The 23,069-nt window shown below is 37.7% G+C and overlaps 1 pseudogene; it reads right to left on the bottom strand.

Moving 5' to 3' along the window:
* Positions 1-588: 588 nt before the first annotated feature.
* On the bottom strand, positions 589-7,165 carry LOC111918330 (inactive poly [ADP-ribose] polymerase RCD1-like; annotated as a pseudogene).
* Between the last annotated feature and the right edge of the window lie 15,904 nt (positions 7,166-23,069).

Genomic DNA, 23,069 nt, shown 5'->3' on the forward strand with positions numbered 1-23,069 from the left:
CGAAGAAACTGTGTATGTGGAGCAACCTCCTGGGTTCGATGACATCATCTTTGGCTCCACGAATCCCAGCTTAACAGCTGAATTCAGAAAGTTGATGGAGACTAAGTTTGAAATGAGCTCAATGGGTCCTATTAACTTTTTCCTTGGTTTAAATATAAGATAGGGACCCGAAGGCATCTTTATAAATCAGGAAGGTTACACGAAGACTCTCCTAGCGAAGTTCGGCATGATGGGAGACTCAAAAGTCGAAGTCCCAATGGCATTCGGCACCAAGCTTACCCCATCTTTAGACAAACCGGCTGTCGATATCACGCTCTATCGTCAAATGATAGGCTCACTGATGTATCTAACTGCTAGCAGGCCTGATATCATGTTTTCTGTGTGTTATTGTGCTCGATTTCAGGCTAACCCACGCGAACCTCACATGCTGGCAGTGAAGAACATCCTACGCTATCTCAAGCGAACCACCTCCTTAGGTCTATGGTATCCATCCAACTCAGGCTTCTTTGTTCAAGCCTATTCTGATGCTGACCTTGGAGGATGTGGACTCGACCGTAGCACTGAGGTATCACTTCATCAAAGATCATGTTTTTTTTTAGCACCAATCCATGTTTTACTAACACATCATACCTTTAAAATAGGTAAACAACAATCCAAAAACACCAACATATATCATTATCATTAGAGTTTATAAAATGAAAACTACTAGAACCAAAAACATAATCCCAACATATATAAATAAAAGACATCAAAAGGGAAACATGTTTTTATTAACCTGTTTCAAACTTCTTGCCCATCTTTAACTTCTGACACACTTCCCGAATTCGAAACATTCTTGCATTGGAGGCTGGATATCGTTGACCTCAATATCTGATCCCCAACAACCGATCTAAGCTTCTTAATAAACTCTTCTCGACTCATTTTTTTTCGCCCTAAAAGATTCATACAAAATATGCACCAATCTCATATGATCAGGTTCAACTTTAGCAGAAACTGCTTCAAACAACATAGAAAATGGCATCCATGGTGATTTAGGATCTTTAGCTGTGCTTGAACCAACACTAGGAATAGGAACCTTCTCCTGAGGTGGGAAGTTTTTCCCTGGTGTACTCGAAGAGGTATTATGTTGATCATGAGTTGTAGTGACTCTTGACATATCAAGCCTACTTTCTTCAACAACAGCATTCCCTTTGAGAGTTGGAGGCATCTTGAAAGCAACTGTACATTCAGGGAAGATGTGTGTGTTGACATCCATGTTCCAGATTATATAAGAATTTTGATTCTGTGAATCATCAACTCCAGTATCAAAACATGGATCACTTGCATGAAACTGTTTTGATCCAATTTCAACAACTTCTGAATTCCCCAAAATCACACGACATAAAACCATATGTTTTACCCCATTTTCGTCAACATCACATAACATAGCACTTTTGTGGGCAGATTGAACAGCTGCCAGGTGGACACCATAACCATAAGGCCCAAGCTTTGGCCCATTGTGAGCATAAAACAGAACGCCAGATGGCGCATCCCCATTGGCTACACACCAAGCATACACCACATTTGCCTTTCCACGAAGCTTTTGTGTGATTTCAACCTGTGTCTGAAAAAGCTTCTGTCTTGCTTCCATGAAACTTCCGGAACATTTCTTGACATCAAAAATGTCAACTTTCAAATCTTGACCAATCCCCGTCACAAACATGTTTCTAGCCGTTTCAACATCGACATTCCCACAGATCGTTTCAGAAATTGGGGATGCGTACTCATCACTCTTTTGAGGGGCATTTTCGTCATTTACACCTTGACCTTCCTGGTCAACCTTGATCCTCTTCACGTTTGACTCATCCATGCATTCCTCAAACTTATTGTTAAGCTCAATCTCCAAATGCAACTTAATTTCAGGAGCCACGGAAGACGACTCAACAAGATCCACATCATCATGATTCCCGTGACAGGTGGAATGAGATTTCGGAAAGACACAATTACCCCCGTCATCAATCCAAGCAATCGGCTTTTGGGCCCCGGTTTTCAAATCAATCTGAATCATGTACAAAATATGTAACATGAAATGACTCCCATTAACCTTCACTTCAATTGCAGCCTTCTTAGAACGAAAATCGTCTTTGACCAAGTCAATGACTTCTTGTGAAAAGTCAACCCATTGACCATCTTGGGAATACAGTAGACGTTGTGGTAGTCCACTCTTGATGAAATTTGAGTAGTTTTTTAGCAAAGTTTTTCTTGAACAGGATCCACATTTGTTTTTGCATTCAGTTGATCTTTTCCTCTTTCCAAGCTTTTGAATTGTGGGCCTAAAAGTCAAAGACTTGCTGTTGACTATTTGGGTTTTGAATTGATTTTGGGTTCCTATTTTCCTTTTTGAATCAAGAATCACTCTTCGACCATTTGCTGAGACTTTCACACCTTGGTCCCCAACCCCAAAGATGGAACCTCATCAATCCCCAGTTCCTTCACCTCCACCAACAACTCCTATTTCCATTCCCACCATAAACCCCACTATTCCCCCAACCTCATTCCCTATACCTCCACCCATATTCACCACATCAACCGAAACACCACCAGTTACCGAAACCCCTCCAGTAACCGAACCACCACAAACTCAAACACATACAATCGAACCTACCCATACACAACCACCACCCGAAACTAATCCAACACCCACTCAACCTGAACCCACAAAATCCACAACACCCTCAGCTTCACCACCACCTCCATCTCCAGAAGACGCCTCCGATGGCGACGACCAATACCTTGGTGGTGATCACATGAACTTCGATTCGGTCTACTATAGTCCGTTTCAAGTTCAGAGTGACGAGGAGGATGATGCTCCAGTGACAAAGAAGCATCTCCAAGAGCTTAACGAGAAGGTTGATCAACTTCTCGCCTCCTCTTCCAACCAGCAGTCATCTCTGTCTGAAGCTGCCCTTCAGAAGATCGTTGACGCCTTCTCCAGGGCTCAACATGATTCGGTGGCCTCAGCAACTGCTGCAATCGATGCCTCCACCCGAGCCTGTGAGGATGTGACCGAAAAAGTCGATAAACTATTCAACGACGCTTCCGTCCTGCTGAAGTCCTTGCATGAAAGCGCCGACGCCACTAAGACAACTCTGGAACCGATTGTTCAACAATTGGCCAAGTTCGTCTCGACGGATCTGTCTTCGTTCGCTACACTCAGACAACATATTAGCGATGACAACTCGGCACTTCGTGCCTCCATCGATGCCCGCCTGGCAAAGCTATAAGAGGATCTTGCAGCTGAAAATTCTCTGATGGACGTCTTGGCGAGTAAGACAACCGCCCTTAAGGTCATGAGCACGCAACTCTCCAACTCACAAGAACAATTGGAAGCTCTTTGATCCGAAAGGGAGGTAATAAAGACGTGTGTTTCGGATGTCCACGCAGTGTTATCAAACATCCTGGAAGCACACGACCCCATCCTAAACCATTCAGTGAGGCGTACCCTCGCTGAAAAACTCTCTCCGGCCATGGACCTTTTAAGCAAAATCGAAGGCCTACCGAGTTTCGTGTCCATTCCGAAACAAGGGGGAGATGAAAAGAAAGGATCGAAACCACCTCCTTCCTCCAAAGCTACTCACACAACCGAACCACCCTCTGGTGATCATGCTTCGGGTTCGGGTGTGAAGAACAAGGGCAAAAATATAGCTGAGGGAGGAGATGAAGATGAAGATGAAGATGAAGACAAGGAGACCATTGCTGACATGTTAAAAAGAAAGAACAGTCGCAATGCTGAAGACGATGCCAGTCGTGTGGCGCGTGAGGCTGAAGAAGCCGAACGAAAGCAAAAAGAAGCCCACGATCTCCTTGAGAGCCGAAAGATGCTCTTCCCTTCCTGGACCAGGGATCGTATGATAAAAGAGGCCATAGAAACTCCAAGCATATTATGGCTCGAGCCGGTTATATCATTCGACTGCAACAACACTATCGATTCGCAGTTTGATATGCCGCTGACTCGAAAGGCATTCATCTTCCACGCCTTCTCTAATATTTTTGAAGTCCCGCATCCGAACGATGAGCTTGACAGGGAGCTCATTGACTTTTACCTGGAGGCCGCTCGCCCTCAATATCTTACCTGGAGCGCCCAAAAGATTGTAAGCGTTCGGGTGCCGAAGCCTTATGCCGTGGGGAGATTCACAAACGTTAAGTTCAAGCTCATTCGTGGATCAGCAAGAACTGCTCATATTATCTCCCTGGCGGATCTGCCGAATCAGAATCCTCATGATTGGATTGTCTTATACAATATCCTTCTGACAAATGAAGCCGAATATGGTCCCATCATAGACCATGTCAAAAGGATGTTGGCCTGCTATATCATGGAGGTTGCCCTAATGGATCAGGAGGTTGCCACAGTGTTTAAGAAGAAACCGAAGATAGCACCTGTGGGATCGGCCAGTGATCTAAATCAAATGCAAATGGGCAAGATTGATCCGAGGCGAAACTCAGTAATGTTCACTAGAGCCGAAGGACAAAAATGTCTCTTCGCTTTAGCTGACAAGCACCTTTACACCACAGCTTGCTTGGAGCACGTCTTATCAATTATCAAGCGGTGTAAAGAGAATTCGGCTGATGACATCAAGTACTTTAATGATATGATCAATTGGTACGTCCGGTTTAGACAGACCATCCTCTCCATAACCAAGTGTCTATTTAACACCGTGAAGAAGAAGGTACCAGCTTCCGCTGCCGGCCCAAGTAAAAAGTGAAGGTCTCGCTCCAAATTGACGCAAAGCGGGAGATTGTTGGGCTGAAGTTTTATTTTGATGTTGCGTCTTTTGGGCTCGATAGTTTAGCCATGTACACTCCGGTTTGGGCCTGTCCAACCGAGAGCCTTTGATGTATTGTATATAAGTTAATGCTTGCATGCATATTAGGGCAACAACGAGATAGAGGTTTATGATTATAGAGATTTTACGAATAGCGATTCATCTAGAGTACAGCAGGTTTCTTAATCGTTTTGTAACCTATCAATCCTCTACAGTTGATGTTCTTAATCGAGCTCTTCTGAGGATTTTATTTTAATCATTCGACTCGTTTGATTCAATCTTGTTTTGTTCTTTTTATTGTGTTCTTACTGTTTTTATATTCATACACTTGTTCAAGATCTAATCGATCTTCATAGATTAAAAGTTATTTTAATCTCATCATGATGTTATGATTCATGTATATTCATTGTGATGGTATTCAATTGAGTCACAATAGCCCTCGGACGTTTCCGCCGTCTGGTTTGGGGGTGTGACATCTTCGTCTTCATCAGTGTCATCCGACTTACAGCTTTCAACATCCACATTGTCAAAGTCACAAGTTTGAGAAGTAGAGGGTTTATCATTTTCATCCTTCACTATCGAATCAACTATAATTTCTTCACCTTTGACCTTAGATGTTATATTAATGTTAGACAGTTAAGAACAATCAATCTCTTCTTCCTCTTCGATCTCACTGATTTCACTCACATTATCTGAATTATCATCGACATCAGCATAATTGTGTTGAGAATTTGAAGTTTCAGTTTTCTTTAAGATTTTCACTTGTTTATTCATTGTAAAACTTTCATTAAAAATATTAACCAATTCATTTTTCAAAAATTCATCAATTTTGACAATACCATATGCGAATCTATCATCAAGTATTTTGTCAAATTGAGCAACAGTATTCTCGCAGTCATAAGAAACAACATCAACTTTTTCGTGTTCAAAATCAAGAAAAGGTAGTAGTTTCCTATGTTGTTCTTTGCTTATCTCAGATGAATGATGTAAAGTTGTTAACTTCGCATATAAACATTTAGCAGAGTTAAAATAAATGTTTCGTTGTGCTAGTAACAACCTAACTTCTTTGTCAAGATTGTCCCTATCACAATTTACATTTGTCATTTGTAATTCAAGTTTATCTACTCTGCTTCGTTTTATTTCTAATTGTCTTCTTGTCTCAACTAGTTGCGATTTTAGATTTTGTGCTTTTGTACTAGCAGACACAATAACAGAATCAAAATAAGCAACAGTATCATCAAATGAAGTTATTTCAGCATCATAAGCAGATAAAGGAATATTAAAGGATTTAAGAATAGCACATACCTTAGTGGTCATTGGAGATTTATCGGTGGACTTGGACACAAAGCACCATCCAGAAACATTCTCTTTGCAATTTTCTTCATAACTTGCGAACATTGCACCATGAGTTGGGTGCCTCATCTCTTCATCATCAGATCCTGAAGACCAGATCTGATAAGTTCCACTTTCTTCTTCTTCAGACTCTCCTTTCGCAACCAAAGACAATCCTTTCGCCTTCGCACGCACCTCCTCAAGCTTCTCTGAGTAGTAGGCTTCGTCTTTGATTTTTCTCTTCTTCTCCTCTTTCTTCCTTAACATGCAATCAGCTGCGAAATGATTCGCACCATTGCAGTAATGACAATCAGTTCCAGAGTCACCTTTTAGTTTCTTCTCTTCTTTCGCATCTTTCTGCTTTTCTTCAACCTTCTCAAATTTCTTCTTCTCCTCACCTCCAACTTTTATGAAACCATTCTTTGCATCAGTTTGCTTTCCTTTTGGATTGAAAGGCTTTTTGAAAAAATTCTTAACTCTGTTGTTCGAATAAAATGCAACAGCTTCATCATCAGAATTCATTAAGAAACCTTCATTGTCAAATTCATCCTTCTCACCAGCATCAATTTCAGTAACCTTCGAAACTAAAGCCAATGGACCTCCTAGACTCTGTTTGATTCTTTAAACATTTCTATAACTTTGCTTTCATTTGTTTTTAGCTGATTATAGAGGTCATTCAATGTGGAAGTATCAAAACTTTGTTGGTTCTTTATCATCATACTCATATTACGCCATTCCTTGTGAAGACTCATGATGAATGTGAGATTGAATTCCATGAGAGATCTTGTGATTCCATACCTGCTGCAATGATAAACAAGCTCATTCTGACGATCATAGTAGTTTTCAATTGTTTCAGCATCCTTTTGTCTGAATTCCTTAAGCTCAACAAGACATTGGTTAACGGAATTGATCTTTGTCTTCTCACTTCCTTGATACTTCTCTTTCAGAGTAATCCAAATTTCCTTGGCTATTTTACAACTACGAATGTAATTGTAAACCACAGGAGGCAATGCACCTCTTAGCTCCCTCATACACCTTTTCTCATTCTTCTTCAAGCGATTTTGTTGTTCAGTAACATCGTTTGAAGAAGCAGATGCTCCAATTGATTGAACATTTCTAGGAGGTAGAACTGTTCCATTGATACAATTCCAGAGCTCTTCATCAATTCCATTTAAGTAATTCTCCATCCTATCAGCCCACTGATCATAGTACTCAGGGATTAACATTGGAATTTTGGTTGAAGAACCAAGCAAGTGAGAGAAAGAATTCATGGTATTCATGTTGAAGTTTGCCATTGATGAACACGAAAATTTTTTAGAAAAACTTAAAAAACTTGATAAATTTGTGAATTGATCATCGATTGCTAATCGATCACTCGACTAAACAATTCAAATGTAGAATTGATTCAAATCTGAAGATCAAGAGAGATTTTCAGAACCAAAATGCGCGGAAGATTTTTGAGTAAAATCACTACTCAAAAAGCAAATGGTTCTAAAATGAAAATCGGATCAATGCAGTTTTAATCCTACTCTGATACCAATTGTAGTGGTGTTGATTAAGATGGCATGTGCGGAATTAGAAAGATCTAGTGAATCATCATGTAAAATCAAGAACACAATGAGTAAATAAATATGTGTAAGCTCATATTAGATCTAGAAATAATATACAAATGGGTTTGTACACAGTTTCTCTCTCTAGTCTAACACTCCAAATGGTTCCTTACATAATGGGAGTCACTCACTTCCTAATTATAGGAAAGACTCAACCCATTTACACATACAAGAAGGTAAGCCTAAAACATTACATCCAAGAATGACTTTGCACCCTAACAAGTGTAGAGAGAGAGAGAGAGAGAGAGAGAGAGAAAGCCATTTTCATCATCTCTAGTGCGATTTTGCAAGGAAGAAGGAAGGAGGGCAAGCTAGACGGCTTAAGGAGCTCAGATATGATACCATTTTATCAGAAGAGGCTACTAGAGGTATGGATCTATGGACAATATCGTGTTTATGGTGATCTACTTGAATCTAGGGTTTTCTTATCCCTTCATTAGCTTGGATTTGAAGCTTATGAGGTCCCAAGGTGGAGTAACTCTTATAGCTAGACCTTAAGAGGTCCAGAGAGTCCCAACCATTCTACTTTATCTTGTTCCGTTAGAGGTATGAACCCAGGGTGCCATTTTAGAAGCTATTTCACCAAAAGAAGCAATATGGACGTTGCATGAGTGTAAAGAATGGACCCGTACGTGATTATTGAGCATTGGGAAGTCAGATCTATAGGTTAGAGAAACAGATCTGACCTCAGAAGGTCAGATGAGTGTGGCTATGGAAGAAACTCGCCAAGTCCATAAGAGAACTCGACGAGTCGAGTCGGGGTTGCCCTGCGATTCATGAACAATGGTAACTCGTCAAAGAGAAGGTTCACTCGAAGAGTCGAGTGAGGCTTTAGAAGGATCCAGAGGACACGCTTGGACTCACCGAGTCACCCACGTGTACTCGACGAGTCTAGTCAAAGTTTGACCGTTGACTAGAGTTGACTTCAATTGACCTTGGGGTTTTGGTCAAGCTGATTCAAGAGAGGTCAGAGAGGGGTAGAATGTTCTTCTACCCATTATTAGAGATGAGAACATGAGAGGATTTTGATTAGAGATGTTATCATGTTGATAGGAGGAGGCTAGGTCGGGATATTCGAGCACGAGAATTTATCCGACTTCTTACAAGGTGAGTCTTCTCACTATACTTTACCAATAGTGGTAATTATGTGTGACCGGAAGGTCTTATATGCTATGCAGAGTATGTGATATATGTTGCTATGTGATATGTATGTGTTATGTTATGTTATGAGTGGCATGGAATGGACCGGAAGCTCATCATGCTATGGACCGGAAGGTCATTATGATATGGACCGGAAGGTCAACAGCGTATGGACCAGAAGGTGAAGATGATGAGGACCGGAAGGTCATACGGGTAGGGTCGGAAGGTTTACCAGGGTTGGGACGGCAATCCCCTGAGACACATGGATCGGAAGGTCCCATAGAGCCATGGCCTTGAGTGGTGTATGTGTTGTATGTGGTATTTTGGGGAACTCACTAAGCATTTATCCTTACCGTGTTATGTGATATGTGTTTCAGGTACTAGCGAGGATCGCGGGAAGGCGTCGGCATGATCTGTACACACTGATGAAGATTTATATACTTGAGATTCTGGGGCTGTTTATTGAGATATTATGTGATAAAATAGATTTTGTTATGAATGAAATTATGTTTTAAAAATGAAAAAAATAAAATTGTTTTGGAAATTTCACGTTTTTACAAGTAAATAATATCCTTGTTGATCTAATCATAGCTACGTGTGAAAAAGGTTTGATCATAGTCAATGTCATGAGTATAATGATGACCACTATCAATGACATGAGGATGCGAAAATCCTTTTATAACAAGTCTTGCTTTAAATATGTATAGTTAACCACTTTCTCCTTCTAGCATTGCTATAGGGAGGAAGTTTAATCAAGACCACATTTTATTATTATACACGGATTACATCTCATGTTTATGACTCTAAGTCATTTATCAGATTCGAGATTTGATATAGCATTTTGTTGTTGATGGATTTTCTAGAAACCATCAAGAAAAGCTCATCAATGAGAGATTTCATATTTCTCAAGTCATAGATAACTTTTACCATTAATGTGAACAATTTGTGTTTTTAAATAGCTATTATTCAAGCTTAACAATCCCTTTTTAAAACTAGTGCTAACTATTACTACATTGTGCTATGGTTCTTGAGTTGTTTCAAGTTCCTTGTGCCTCCTAATTACTTTGTCATTAAGATCTTGCTTTCTACTAATTTAACTTTCAGAAGAATAAGAGAACTTATTCTTGGTGGATTTGTATATAATAATCTAAGCCACAATTAGGGCATTATATTAATATGCATTTAGTAGATATTATGTTTAGAAGCTTTAGTCCAACATAGGCTCCAAATCCACAAAACATTTAAACAAGATAGGGATGGAGCCTTTACATACAAAATCTAATAAATAAAATGTTCTATCCACTTATTAGTTGGTAATTGTACTCAAAATATAATTGATAGTGATTAAATAATGATCCCAAAGTAATAAAGGAAGATAATTTCCTCCGATTAGAAAGTAAATCATACCAAGTAAGATTTAATTCATCCTTTATTATCATAAAGACTTTAGATATTTCTTACCGGTTTGTATCTCAAGTTTATATTTGAAAGCTTTATTCAAGATTTCACAATTACGCTTTAACATGTAAAATATAATTATAACTACTATAGTTGTTTATAAAATTGATTTAGTATCTTGTACTAAATTTTAGACATTCATCGAAAGGAAGTCATACATCACAGTGTATAGTCCCTTTATAACTTAGTTTCTCTATTAATTACTGAAAATATCATTAGGAATCTTTTATATATAAATAGATTTCACATATTTTAAATAAGCTACATATTTTCCTTCATAGATCCCTTTCTTGAAGTTGGAATATGTGAATATCATTTATAAAATAAAGATAACAATGTCAAAGATGAGTTTGATTTAAAACAAGTTTAAGTCAAAAGGTAATTTACATATAAAACTTGTTATTTATAAAACATTTATATTTACTTTATAATTCTTATTAAGAGATCTAGTCTCATAAACAAAATCTTAATCATATCTGAATATGTAGTTGATCGTTATGAAAAATGATTAAACTAAATAGTCAATCATTCATAAATTAAGCTGAGACATATGTTTAGACAAACTAAATTAAAACATATATTGTTCCAAAACAAACATTGTTCTACAATACAAGTACACTATGTTCCTAGCATAATTAATAAACTAAAATCTGAGAGTGTAGGTTAAACTTGATTATGCTCAGCTGGTTACTCTTTTGTAAATATATGCAAGCCATTTACAAATATTAGATTAAATTTTAAGTACCACGTACTTGAGTGTTATATAAAAAATATGAGTTGTATCTTAGTAGATACCCGATGTACTAGTCTCTTCCAGACTTTCTTTTCATATAAGAGGAGCATTGCCTCTTCCAGTGTCCAGTTTCTCCACAGCAGAAACATGATTCGTCTATTTGTTTCGTCTTTGATCTTTTGGTATTAAAGGAGTCCTTTCCATGAACTAATGACCTTGTAGAGCACATATGGTAACTCTTTTTAGTCTTACATCTTTCCTCTGTATGAGCTAGTTCATACCAAAAATCATTGTATCTTCGAAATATTTGGTCAACCTGACAAAATATATAAAATGCGTCTAAGCCTTCCAGTTCCTCCTAGAGTTCTGGAATAATTGAATACAATATCTCTTTTGAAACGTCATTATAATCATTGCAATACTTCCACCAAACATTATGATTCAGTATGTTCTTAATATCAGGTTGTTCAGGAATAGGTCCTTTAAAAACATACAATTTGTTATCCCTTTGGATACTGTCTTTCAAAACAAGCCTCCATTGTATAATATTGTACCCATAAAATATTAAATCTTCGTGTTGATTTACAAGATCATACTGATGTATGGTAGTGAGATTGGATTTGGTTCTCATCTATACAATTTAACAAAATCCATTTAGTATTTTTCAATATTTAACTCTTTAATAATAAGTACCCTTTTAGTTTCCAAAAATATTAATTATCAAAGTGTAGGATTCAAGTTGCAAAACAAATAAATAGTTAGGTAACCTTTGTCCTATTATTTGAATCAAACCCAATAGATTTAGATTATCAATTATATCTTACTATACAATTCCTAGATTTATGGGATCGCTAATAACAAATTTAATTAGACATGTTTGATCCCATCCATGCCTTAGAACTCTCTTGCTTATGTATCCTTTATAACAAAAGATTTCCGATCAAATCACCCAATTTGAAAAACTTGTGTAATCGGCATACAACATGGTTATAGAAATCGTGAAGACACCTCTGTCATCAAAAGATAATACTAAGAGGTTAGGTATCATTTATCCCACTAGTGCATACAAGAGATGTGCGAGTATTATTCAAAAAAGGATTACATAGATTTGAGGTTTGTAATGGGTTTTTTATATGTTTTATAATTCGAGTTTTAAAAAACATATGATATCATGGTTATTATATGCACATAATAAGCCATGGTACCAATTTTCAAAAGAAAACCACTTTTAAAGGTTCTATATAAAAAGCTACTTTTTTATATAATTTGGTACGTGCGATTCAATTTTAAATATAATAACCAATATTAAGTTTAAGTTTGAGTGCATTTGAACCTTTTATATCTTTAATAAAACTTCCTTTTATTACTTATATATATGGAGTTTGTATAAGTTACAAAAATCACCATTTTAAAGCTTATAATTGAGTATTTCAAAATTTGCCGTTATTAACGTTTTTATAAAACTTGATTTTATTTTAAAACAATAACTTGTTACATCTTATGTACACAATATAAATTTTGAAAACCAATCTCTATGTGATGTTTATTTTGTCCAAAATTATTTTAGCATTTGAAAACTAATTTATCAACCACACATAATAATTGCATAAAAATAAACAACACACGCACGCGTAAAACATATGTGCTTAAACATAACCAACTAATGACATTTTTGTGAGCTAACACAAAAGTTGCCAAGTCCATTTGTAAAGGGATAATTAAAGGGACCAAAAATCTTCTTATAATCTTGTTGTAGAAACTCCTACTTAAGAAAACACTCATTGCTTGCAAAAAATGAAAAGGTTCTTAAAGGTAATAGTTCAACAACATGCAACACTTTTAGAAAGTGTTGCTGAAACTGTCGCGAGATGTCAACAACCCTAAAGAAACAAGCATTGCTGATAGCTTTAGTGACAGTTTATAGAAACTGTCACTATCTTCCCATCACACTTTTTCACTTTGAAAATAACCCATTTGTCTTCAAAAAAATGCCTCCATTTTCGTTTCTTGTTATATTTTTGTACAATAAATTATTTTTAAAAACTAATCTACTACTTACAAAAATAAACCAAGAAAACTAATCTATTTAATTTACTACATACTATATGAATAAATAAATTACTACAACCATTTTTATAACAAATACAACAACACGACAATCACAATGGTCATTGGCTAGTTTATATACATCATACATATCAACATACACATAAAACAACCTTTGTTTTTCTAGGACAACTTTAATGACAAAATATGCGTGAAATTTTACAATAAAAATAACAATTATAAAGTTGTCATAGAAAATATGTATGAACTTATTTTCTTAAAAAAAAACAAGTTATCCATATTTTCCAAAAACTAAGATTTTCAAAACTCATAAGATCTAACAAAAGTTGCAAGGATAGCTCGGAAACCAATTGTTGGGTTTTTATTCAAAAATTAGTTTTAAAAACAAGATTTCAGCAATGAAAGACTTTATATATTTTGAACAACATAAAAAAAGTTTATAACCAACCATGGATCTTATAGCAAAGTTTCGAAAGAAAATAACCACCAAGGTAGAAGAAGAGTTTAACAACCTTTGTAGTCTTTGAATCCTCTAAGGGAAGCTTGGAAGTTGATGGAGAGTGTGGAACCTTTGAGACACCAAAAAGAGCTCAACTTGATTTAAGAGTTAGTCTTGTAAAAACTCTTAATCTCTTAAACTTTAAGTTCATATCAAAATGAGAACTTAAAGAGAGAAAATGAGATGCAAGCAATCTTCAAAAGGGATGAACAATATGAGAGAGTATGTGTGTATGTTGCATGTTACGATTCTAAGCACCAAAGAAAAGGCAAGAGTGCAAGCATTCATAAAGCTTAATCTTTACCCTTAACTCCTTAACCCTTTTAGCTATCCATGCACCTACGCCTACATGTCCCCCATGATCCTTAAGACAAACCATACTTTCTATTTAAATAATCAAAAGGTCGTCACATGCTTCCAAGTATCATGCATTCGGTTTTTGTTAAAAAAAAGAAGTTTATAAAAATTCTCATAATCCTTTATAAAATATAAACTTTAACTTTTATCTAAAAGAAAAAAAAATCTTTCTAGTCCAAAATATGTAAATGACTTAATAAATCATACCATATGATTTAATGTGTTACTTGTTAATGAAAATTTTTATTTCCAATAAATAAATAATTTTCAATTAAATATAAGAGTTTATTGAATAATTATTAAAACCAATTTCTAATAAATAATAAATTGTATCAAGTTGTTAGTGTGACGTTAGAATTATATGTTAATTAGCAATATCACTTTAATATGATTCTCAAGCATACTAGATCTTTCACAATATTATAACTTATTAATCTCTATCATAGCCTGGTAATGAAAGCTAGATATTTCATTAATCTCAAACAATATTGAGCGTTTTATCAAATAAGGATCAGCCAGGCAGCACAATTGGGAGGGGTAGCCATTTCGACATATAGCCTTGTAACATCCTGTTTCAAGTCGTTTTTGTTTCGGAATGGCGGTCAAGGATTGAGTATTATTAGGGTTAGAATCATTGAAGAACTTAGTTTTGGAGCTCATTAAGAGGTAGATGAGCTCATTTTCTTGTACACCCCACGTACTCTGTCGGGGTAGGTTTGTACATTTGGGCTTCAATTTGGGCTACCTTATTGGGCCTGGTTGCTTCGTGTCTTCTAGGGCCATCTGAGAAGGTGTGTTTTGGTGAAGGGTTAAGCAGTGGGATTTAGGGTAAGGCCCCAGTGAGGGTTTGGGCCCAATTTTGAAAATTGGGCCATTAGTGGACCTTTATAGATCTTTTAGTCTTGGGCCTTGGTGGGCCCAATGGGTTTAGGTCATTATTAAGCCTGGTTAGTTAGGCCATATTTGGGCCTAGTGCTAAGGTTTAGCCTTGCTTAGTTATTGATTATTGTGTTGGGTTGTTTGGCTTAGTTCGGGAGCCATTTCATAGAGCAGTGGTAGTGTAGGATTACTCGCGTAGTGGTTGAGGTGATTATTCTCACTATACTTACCTGTGTGGTAATTTATGTGTGACCGGAGGGTCTTATTCGTGTCACCGACCGGAGGGTTTTATTTTCTTATATTGATATATGTGTTACTATGCATTATGTCTTTGTGACTTATGTTGTTATATTACTTTGTGTGTGTGTGTATATATATTGAGTTATGACTAGATGGTCCATACCGAGACGTGAGACCGGAAGGTCTTCACTAAGACTCAAGACCAGAGGCTCCTTATCGAGATATAGCCATGAAAGACTAAATATTTGTGTATGTAGTATTTTGGGTAACTAACTAAGCTTCGTGCTTACAGTGTGGATTTAAATGTGTTTCAGGCACTTCTGTAGATTCCTAGAAGGCGGATGCATGATTGTACACATTCGCCGGCTTATGAGATCTTGTGGATTTTGGGATACCCTGATATAGTTTTGATAATAACTTATAATTTATGTGATAACTTGAAATTATTCATAATGTTTGGTGAAATAAAAATGAAAAATTTGTCTTGAAATTTGAGGTGTTACAAGCCTTTCTGAATTCCAACAACTAAGCCAACGTGACCATTCTAGAAACCTCTCTCATAAGTGGATCAATCAGTATTATAACTAGATTTCTTGATAAATTTTATTTACACATTAATAATAATGATTATGAATATAAACATAAGTTACACTTAAAGTGTATTAAGTGTAGCCTAATTTAAAGAGTTCCTAGCAAAAATCAGGTAGGTTATGTGTAGGGGTTTGTTACCACACACCTTTATCAGCCGGCCTTGCTCAAGCCTCCTAATCTAGATAAGAGGACGTTTCCTCTGAACCCTTGAAAGCTCCCAAAAGTCGGTTTTTAGAAGGAGATCAAAGAGGGAATGGTATGAGAGTGAAGAGGGGAGGGGTTCATAGTTATTTATAGCCAAAATTCTAGCAGGGCATGCCATGTTTTTTTCCTTATCTGTCATGATTTCCGTTGGTGTCAAGTGGTACCACGTGTCATTCTCCTACCGGTCCGTGTAGCCACTTTCAAGAAGTGTGCGCCATGTGTATGTGTGCGTGACACAAAATGTGACTTTTGTAAATTTTGTAACTTCTTCATACGGGCTTTGTTTTCTATGCTCTTTATATCCATGCGTAGCTATTGATGAGATCTATAACTTTCATTTAGACTTTGTCGGCTAATTCTCACTTTACTTTTAAAGGGTTTAAATTGGTATCGTAGTAAGAATCAAACTGCAATGATCTGATTTTCATTTGAATCGTTCGTTTTTTAGTCAAAAGTTTGTCTCAAAAGATTCCGCACATTTTGATTCTAAAAATGATCTTAGATCTACAGTTTTGTTTAGATTATGTGTTCGAATTGTATAATCGAGTGATCGATTTAAAGTTTATGATCAATTCAGTCTTTCCATTTTCAAGTTCCTCAAGTTTTCTGAAAATTCTCATATGTACAACAATGGCAAACATCAACATGAACACGATAACATCGTATTCTCATCTGTTTGGATCATCAACAAAAATCCCAATGCTGATTCCAGATTACTACGATCAATGGGCGGATTGTATGGAAGACTATCTCAATGGATTGGATGAGGAGTTATGGAATTGCATCAAAGGAAGTATTCAACCACCACCGAATGCTCAAAATTTAGGATCATATGGATCAACTTCTGTAGTAGAAGAACAATCAACAAGGCTGAAAAACAATGAGAAGTGTTGTATGAGAGAGCTGAGAGGTGCTTTTCCACCTGTTGTTTACAAATACATCCGTGGTTGTAAAACTGGAAAAGACATCTTGAATATCTTAAGGAAGCGTATCAGGGAAGCGAGAAAACAAAGATTAATTCAGTTAAGCAGTGTCTTGTGGAACAGAAGGAGTTCAGACAAAAAGAGAATGAAACGATTGAGGTTTGCTATAATCGTTTTAATGAATTGATCTATCGATGCAATCTTTATGGAATCACAAGGTTATCTATGGAGTTCAATCTCACTTTTGTGATGGGACTTCATAAGGAATGGATAACTGTAAGCATGATGGTGAAGAATCAACAAAGCTTCGATACTTCATCGTTGAATGATTTGTATAATCAGCTGAAAATTCACGAAAGTGAAGTTAATGAAATGGCGGAAGAGTCGAAACTTAGCTTGGGAGGTCCTTTAGCTCTAGTTTCGAAAATGTCTGAGAAGGAAGAAGAAGAGAAAGATGATTGTGATAAAGAAGGTTTTCTCATGAAATCTGATGAAGAGGCGGTTGCTTTTTACACAAATAACCGAGTTAAAAAGTTTTTCAAGAAACCGTTTAATCCAAAAGTGAAGCAGAGTGAAGTAAACGGAAACTTTGTGAGCAAGTTTGTTGCTGAGGAAATGTGACAACCCGATATTTCAACTCTTTGTAATGACCTAAAAGGGTCAAGTATTGTAACCACTTTTGAGTTAATAAAATTTACTTTGATAATAAAGTGTCCAAAAAGTTTCGATTTAAATTTCCTTCTATGTTTAAATGTCATTAAACCATGATCGTACGTAAAAAGAATGCCCAAATCCGGCTTCGTATATTGAAGTTAAGATTTTTCCAAGTTCGGCTTAGCAACAGACAACTAAAAACTCGAATCGGAGATCGAGCGACTTTTGGCCGGAATGACCTAAACGAGAATCGAAGGTCTCGAAAATGGTATTTCAGCGGTAAAAAGTCTGGCAAAAACCGACGTCAGATAAAGAAGTTATGAATTTTTAAAGAAATTCCTTAATCACGTCATTTTAATAAATAGTTAATAAAAATAATTTCATAATTTGCCAACGAAATCTAAACGAAAGTTGTAGATCTTAGTCTCACCTGCGCGTGGATATAAAGAACATTGAAAACGGAGTTCGTATGAAGGAGATATTAATTTTAGAAGTTTATTTAAAATAATTATAAATTTAAATATAAACTCTTGGTAATATCCGAAGAGGAGTCAGCAGATAGGACCGGAGTACGCCCTGCGTACCCTCGTACACCACGAGTACTCAAATCAAGGGCCTCGGTTTGTCCACGTCACCCCTACTCCTCTATGCCCTCCCATCCGAAGTACGTAAGCGATGACTCCCCAGTACGCGCTGCGTACCCTCGTACGCCCAGCGTACCGAGGCGGTTCAGCACCCCTATAAAAGGGATGCGAGGGTTTCCGGAAAACTTGCTCATTTCTTCTCATTTCTCTTGCGTTTTGCCTCGTTTTCCATGCCCGTTCAAACCCGAAGCCCTGGTCATTTTGCTCAAGTCCCGAAGGTCGATTTTACTCCCGAGATTCCTGAGAATCCCGAGAAAAATCTGTTTCCCGAGACGAAACTCTGCCCAGTTTTCCATCTCGCTATCTTCAAACTTTCAAGTGAGTTCATACCCCTAATCAATATTTTAAATGATTTTAAATGCTTTAATGGGGGGATACAAGTAGAAACAAACATGTTATTGAATCATTGATATGTATTTTATAACTGTGTTTGTCATTTAACAGATTTCATATGCTACAAAATGTGATGCATGAAATGATTTTACATCTTAAAAAACACATTGTTACCAAATGTTTTACCTTTGAAATGTTAATTAAAATGACATCAAGTCATTGTTAATTATTGTTCAAAACCCATAAGATGTCTTACAAAACCATTTTACATTCTTGAACTAAACTATGCATATACACTTATATTTTTATATATGTATTGAGGTTATAGTTTACATCTTTCATTTAGTTTCCCACACCCTTGAGTAGTAAGAGTGTATAAACCTACATGATCAACCAGTTATATTACAGTAAATTATCATAGGGATAATTTGAAGATATCAAACATTATTTCTATTACAAGGAATCACACAAGAGTCAGTTCATTCATGAGTCTATACTAGTACATTTCCTGATACATGAGTACTTACAGATGCTTACCTGATACATGAATATGTTCACATATATTTACCTGTTACATGGACACACATACATGAATGCCATACATGAACACTTTTACATAGGTGCATTATCCTGTATTCACTTACCTGGATACTTGTACTTAGGACTACGAGGATGATTTATTAGTACTTACTGTGTAAATTGTCTTTCTTATCTCGGTTCAATGGGATAGCTAGGCGGGACTTACCATTCCGAACCCCACTGATTAGCACCAGTGGTCGATGACCATCTACGGAGGTCTAAGGTTACTATTTATATTAGGTAGATCGATTGGGACTAACCCTTCCACCCACCTGCTGCTGCTACAGAGGAAAAATTGGACAATCTTCGGATGTTCATTAGGTTATACATTTCGCTTAATGCGATGCTGTGTTGGTCCTAGTACCCAGTGACAACATTTACAGTACTACATTTCCCTGTTTACTTTATTTTGTGATACATTCACATAAACGATGAGTTAGACTAAGCACTTTTAGTACTAGTCAATACAAAGGAAAAACTATCATTTTACAAACAGAACATTCGGGTCTTGGTAGAAGACTACACTGCATACTTACAAAACATTCGGGTCTTGGTAGAAGACTACACTTCATAGGTACAGAACATTCGGGTCTTGGTAGAAGACTACATTTCATACTTATAGAAAATAAGGGTTTTCTAGGGATTTCATACTTACCTCAACATTTTCATTTAAAGGTTTACATGGCCTTCATAACAGATTTTCACAAACAAGGCAATGACAGTGTTATACTTATGAATTCACCAGCTTTAAAGCTGATACTCGCTTTCAAAATAACTTGTATTCTCAGGTCATCAGTAGACAGGTACGGAGGCCAGGTTTTGAGAAGACGGAGCAGACAAGTCTCGTCTTTCATTTTGATTGTATATTTTTGGTATCTTATTACAATGAAATAACACACATGTATTAAACTTTACTTATAATGCAATGTATGATGTTGTTGCTTGTTTATTATATTACACTGTTGTGATACTGTACATGACGTCCTCCACCCTTGAACGTTTCCGCCGTTCGTGGTTTTGGGGTGTGACAAATTGGTATCAGAGCATTGTTTATAGTGAATATAGTATATCAACCCATAAAAGATATACTAACTATAAATACAACGGGATTAAAACACTCTGTCTCAGAGTTATGCTTTTAAATAATAAAATATTTAAAAAAGTAGACGTGCCTGCATTCATACTAAAATCAATGTCACTACGACAAAAACAAAAGTATTACGATTGTTGAATATCACAAGTAAGCCTGGGGATATATGGTCAGTCTTAGGAATGGCATAGCCTGATCAACTATGTTGGTCCGAGGAGTGATTAGAAATATGCCCAAGAATGGTTCTGATATGGCAACAAGTCTAAAAACTTACCAACACAACCATAAAGAAACATCATATGGGTATTTGGGCTTACTATAAGTACCTTAGTCAGTCGTCTATTTTAATTATTCCTTCTGTTGTTGGACTATGGGGATTAGTCCATGAGACACATTCAGTAATCATTTATTCTTATCCATGTCGTCATCTTTTAAACGTATAGTTAAAGATGCCGCCACGAAGAAGTACAAGACGTAACCCAAACAACGAAGCACCGATACCACCACCTCCACCACCACCTGTACCCCTTCAACCACCAAATCCTTTCGATGCCACTATGTTCCAGGCAGCTTTCACAGCAGCAGTTGCAGCTGCTGTGTCAGCAATCAACGCTCCTGCCCCTAGTGGATCAGGAACAGGTGCATCACCCTCGAACCACGGCGAAAGCCATGGACACCCTCGGGAGTGCACCTACAAGGAATTCACTAACGCCAAACCCCGCAACTTCAATGGAACTGGGGGTGTTATGGTGTTAAGACAATGGATTGAGAAGATGGAATTTGTCTTCAAGATCTGCGGATGCCAAGAAGGCAACAAGGTCAAGTTCGCAGCTTGTACCTTCTCTGACCGAGCACTAACATGGTGGAACAGCCATGTTAACTATCTAACTTTGGTGGTGGCGTATTCCATCGGCTGGGAAAAGTTGAAAGACATGCTGATGAAAGAATACTGTCCTCAAGGTGAAATACAAAAACTCGAGCAAGAATTCTGGGGTCTACAAATGGTTGGATCCGACATCACTACCTACACAAATAGGTTCTGTGATTTGGCAAACTTATGCCCGGATATGGTTGCTCTCCAGAGCAAAAAGATCGAGAGATATATCTGGGGACTGTCGCCCCAGATCCAGTCAAGTGTGATCGCTTCCAGGCCTATCACCTTTGATAGTGCCAAGGAACTGGCACAATCTCTTATCGATCACCGGAAACCTCAGAACACAACAATCCCTACACCCGTACCCCAAGAGTCCAGCCCTGGAAACAACCAGAAAGTGTGGTCTAAGAGGAAAAAGGTGGCTTCGCAAGGATCCTCCAAGAGACAACAACTTGTGGCAATCAATGCTGCCACAGTGACACCCGCTGTCCCTGTGAACCCCTTACCAGCAAAAACTTATGCTGGGTCTCTCCTGAAGTGCACCAAGTGCAACTTCCACCACCGCGGGCCTTGCAGGGAGATGCAATGCACCAACTGCAACAGGAAGGGGCACACCGCCCGTTTCTGCCAAACTCCAACAGCTCAAGCTGCCCAGGTTCCTAACGCCGGTATGGGCCAAGCTTGCTACGGATGTGGCGAAGTGGGCGAATACAAGAGGAACTGCCCTAAAGCAGGAATGGATGGAGGGGTAGGAAGAGTTATGGCCCTAGGCCACGACGAAGCAGTAGCTGATCCTACGATAGTTACTGGTACGTTCCTCCTCGATAACTCATATGCTTGCATACTTTTCGATAGTGGAGCCGAGAAAAGTTTTGTAAGTCACAGATTTGCACACCTGCTTAAACAAAAACCATGTGCACTAGATAATTCATTCACGGTAGAAATGGCTAACGGGAAAACTGAGAGTACAAACTGCATATACGTAGGTTGTACTTTAACTTTAGATGGCCATACTTTCAAGATAGATCTCATGCCAGTCACAATTAAATGTTTTGACGTTATCATCAGTATGGATTGGTTGAGTCTTCTTCGTGCCGACATTATGTGCGTCGAAAAAGCAGTTCGTCTTAACTTTCCTAACAACGAAACTTTAATTATCTACGGCGACAAACCTAGTACGAGCCTACGCATCATTTCGTGCATTCAAGCCCAGAAGTGCTTGCGGAAGGAGTACCATGCATTTCTCGCACACGTCGTCGATACCAGTCAAGAACTGAAAGACATCTAGAAAATCCCAGAAGTACACGACTTTCCCGACATATTCCCAGAAGAACTTCCCGGTTTACCACCACAACGCCAATTCGAGTTCAGAATCGACTTAGTGCCAGGGGCTACCCCCGTAGCCAAATCCCCGTATCGTCTGGCACCGGCTGAAATGCAGGAACTTTCTAGTCAACTTAACGAACTTCTCAAGAAGGGATTCATTCGACCAAGCTTCTCACCATGGGGAGCACCGGTCTTGTTCGTCAAGAAGAAAGATGGATCGTTTCGCATGTGCATCGACTATAGAGAACTCAACAAACTTACCATTAAAAATCGTTATCCCTTGCCCCGCATTGACGATTTATTTGATCAACTTCAAGGAGCCAATTATTTCTCGAAGAGAGATATGCGATCCGGATATCATCAACTACGAGTGTTAGAGGAGGATGTTCCCAAGACAGCCTTCCGAACTCGTTATGGACACTACGAGTTTGTAGTGATGCCATTCGGATTAACTAACGCGCCCGCGGTATTCATGGATCTGATGAATAGGGTGTGTCGTCCTTATTTGGATCAGTTCGTCATCGTCTTCATTGATGACATACTCATCTACTCTCGAAGTAAGGAGGAGCATGGTCAACATCTCCGTAAAATCTTAGAAACATTACGATCGGAGAAGCTCTATGCGAATTTCTCAAAGTGCGAATTTTGGATTCGACGAGTCGAATTCTTGGACCATGTAGTTAGCGAAGAAGGTATACACGTGGACCCTTCCAAAATTAAGGCCATCGAGAACT

This window comes from Lactuca sativa, chromosome 5 (genome assembly GCF_002870075.4).
Source record: "Lactuca sativa cultivar Salinas chromosome 5, Lsat_Salinas_v11, whole genome shotgun sequence".
NCBI lineage: Eukaryota > Viridiplantae > Streptophyta > Magnoliopsida > Asterales > Asteraceae > Lactuca > Lactuca sativa.